This window comes from Hippopotamus amphibius, chromosome 11 (genome assembly GCF_030028045.1).
Source record: "Hippopotamus amphibius kiboko isolate mHipAmp2 chromosome 11, mHipAmp2.hap2, whole genome shotgun sequence".
NCBI lineage: Eukaryota > Metazoa > Chordata > Mammalia > Artiodactyla > Hippopotamidae > Hippopotamus > Hippopotamus amphibius.
Window position 1 is genome coordinate 14,118,211 of NC_080196.1, and position 3,544 is coordinate 14,121,754.

General features: G+C 37.7%; 1 non-coding gene across 1 annotated transcript; it reads left to right on the forward strand.

The window, feature by feature from the left end:
* Positions 1 to 2,818: 2,818 nt before the first annotated feature.
* On the forward strand, positions 2,819 to 2,925 carry LOC130832185 (U6 spliceosomal RNA). The gene has a single exon (XR_009048257.1). It is a non-coding gene; the product is annotated as a U6 spliceosomal RNA (small nuclear RNA).
* The last annotated feature ends 619 nt before the right edge of the window (positions 2,926 to 3,544 follow it).

Consider the following 3,544-nt stretch of genomic DNA (forward strand, 5'->3'; position numbering starts at 1 on the left):
AAAATACTAACTATTGTCTGAGCCTTCAATGAATCGTAATCTTTTTGCTGGTGAAGGGTTTGAAATATTGCAAGAATTACCAAAATTAACACAGAGACATGAAGTGAGCAAATGCTCTTGGAAAAATGACCCTAGTAGACCTGCTTGATGCAGGGTTGCCACAGACCTTCAATTAGTTAAAAATGCAATATTTGCAAAGCGTAATAAAGCAAAGTACAATAAAATGAGGCCTATATATATATTCTGTTGTTTCTGTTTCTCTGGAGAACCCTTGTTAATACACCAAGTGATACCAAACGTACATTTCAAATACATCTTTTTCTTTTGTTTCTCCCCGTTCTACTGAGAAATAATTGTCATACATCACTGTGTAAGTTTAAGGCATACAGCATGATTGATTTACATATATTGTGAAATGATTACTGCAATAGGCTCAGCTAACATCTATTGTCTCATATAGATACAATAAAAAGTTTATCCTTGTGATGAAAACTCTTAGGGTGTACTCTCTTAACTTTCCTATATACCACACAGCAGTGTTAACTGTAGTCATCATGTTGTACATTACATCTCTAGTGCTTATTTACCTTATAACTGGAAGTTTGTACCTTTTGACTGCTTTCCTCCAATCCACATCCCGCCCCCCACCCACCGTAACCGAAAGTCTGATTTTTTTCCTATGAATTTAGTGTTTTTCTTTTGTTTTTCTTTTTATGGGAAGTGTCTGCACTTGGAAGATAGATTAGATGAATTCCAATAGGTTTTGTTTAATGAATTCTCTAAATACAAGTCATTGAATAAATCAGTCTGAGGAAAAGTACAATATCAATAACAATTGGCCAGACTTCAATCAGTACATTGGACAAAAACCTCTTCGTGGAGATTTTTTTGTGAGAGTTGTGACAAGTCTGAAAATGGAAGACAGTGTTTCCATTGTCTTCTGAGCTTCAAAAGGAAGGAAGACATTAAATGCCAACTGCCAGGCCCCAGAGGAATAGTCACTGTTGACTGACTGCAAAGCCAAATCTTCTCTGGGAAAGATTATCTCCTACGCCTCTGACTATGACTGCAGCAGACTTTCTCTATAAGAAATGAAGAAAAGGAAATGCTGTGTTTCTTATGGGTTGGAACATTGATTTTTCTAATCAGGCCCTTCCCACTCAGAATCTTCAGTCCCATTCTAATATTTTTTTTTTAATTGGGATTCATGTGACATAATATTAACCATTTTAAAGTAAACAAGGCAGTAGCATTTAGTGCTTTCACAATGTAGTGCAACCACCACCTCTGTTTAGTTCTGAGCATTTTCATCATCCCAAAAGGAAATCCAGTACCCCTTAAACAATTGCTCCTTGTTCCTTCCTCCCTCCCAAATCCTAGAAACTTTGTGGATTTACCTATTCTAATATGATTTTAAAATAATACTCTTTTTACAAGGAAAAGTGAACAGAATAGAATTCAAATAACATAATTGAAGGAGTTAATTCAACTTATGGTTGGTTTCAATATTTGTTGTGCATGCTTATAGAATTCTTGGATAAAGGACTAACTCCATATGTGAATTCAGCACTCTTCACATTATGGCAAGATGTGAGCTTGCAAGAATTTCTCAGCAACCCTTGGCAAGATAGCCTTCAGCTGGAGCAACTCCATCAGGTTCTCCCAAGATGAAAACACAGGAAGCAATGCCCTTTTGGCACTCTTTTTGGCCACACTTTGGCTACCAGATAAGTGGTACCCTGCACACAATCTTCAGCATGGATCCAGCTGCTTTCCAGCCCTTTGGCTTTTGATTAATACAGAAGCAGGAAAGCTGGTAGTGGGTTCTGTGTGAGGGCTGATTTCTGTATCTGATAGAAACTTCCCAGGGTCTTTTTTTCTCCTTAGCCATCAGATTTCATAGCTGAGTTTTTGTTCATTGTCTGCACGTCTCTCTTTTCTCAATTTTAAATATTCTATTCAAAACAATCAGACATTTGATTGTATAAAGTCACCGGTTTTAGAATATATGTGGATGCTTGAATATGATGAAGTCATTGTTCTATTTTCCAAGTTGAGGGGGTTGAAAATAGATGAAGGATGTCCTTTTATTTGCCCCATTTCACTCCCTAAGTGTTAGGGGCAATTTTCATAGAATAAGAGGAAGAGGTGGTTGGAAGTGGGAAGTGCCCACTCTAGAAAACTGTTTCTTGAAGATTAGGGAGGGAAGAAAGTGTTTCTCACAGGCCTGTGGGATGGCCCTTTAAGACAGAATTTGTAACTCTTGATCCTCTCTACAGATTTATGTGCATGAAGGCCATCCATCTCACAGTGGGGCAAGGGGGTTCCTGCCTTGTAGGTCTGTGTGTGGCAGTGGATTTGAAAACCACCAAAGGTGTTTATAGTCAATTCCTTAAGCAATTGAAATCTCCATCCTTGTCATTTCTATCTGGCTGTTTTGGTTCTGCTCTCTGCAAAGAGTAAGGCAGATAGTTCTTTTCCATTGCCAGTCTTTCAGACATAGGAAGATGGAAATCATGTCCTGTGAGGTCTTCTACCAGTGTGGTCTGACCAGTGAGGATGAAGAAAGGATCACTTCCCTCATTGCTATTCTATTAGGGCCACTCACGTTGGCACAGCTTTTACATTAGCTACATCAGGTGTTGACACATTGTAACTTAAAAAATCATTTTTTATGTGTATTGCTAATAACATTCCTGGCTTTTCCATGGTGTTTTCTGAGGCACGATTGTATGTATCTTATCAAACAGGAACTGAGAGAACTCAGATGGCTTGGCCAGTATCAGCAGCGCATCTGGTGGTAAAAGAATGCAGGCTAGTGCTCACTTTGGAAGCACATATACTAAAATTGGAACGATACAGAGAAGATTAGCATGGCCCCTGCACAAGGGTGACACACAAATTCTTGAAGTGTTCCATATTTCTACACCATGATCAAATGGGGTTTATCCCAGGAATGCAAGGATTATTCAATATACACAAATCAATCAATGTGATACACCATATCAACAAAATGAAGGACAAAAACCATATGATAATATCAATAGATGCAAAAAAGCTTTCAACAAAATTCAACATCCATTTATGATAAAAACTCTCCAGAAAGTGGGCATAGAGGGAACCTACCTCTACATAATAAAGGCCATATATGACAAACCCACAGCCAACAGCATTCTCAATGGTGCAAAACTGAAAGCATTTCTTCTAAGATCAGGAACAGGACAAGGATGCCCACTCTCCCCACTATTATTCAATATAGTTTTGGAAGTTTTAGCTACAGCAGTCAGAGAAGAAAAAGAAATAAAAGGAATTCAAACTGGAAAAGAAGAAAAACTGTCACTGTTTGCAAATGACATGATACTATATGTAGAAAATCCTAAAGATGCTACCAGAAAACTACTAGAGCTAATCAAAGAATTTGGTAAAATAGCAGGATACAAAATTAATGCACAGAAATCTCTTGCATTCCTATACACTAACAATGAAAAATCAGAAAAAGAAATTAAGGGAACACTCCCATTCACCATTGCAACAAAAAGAATAA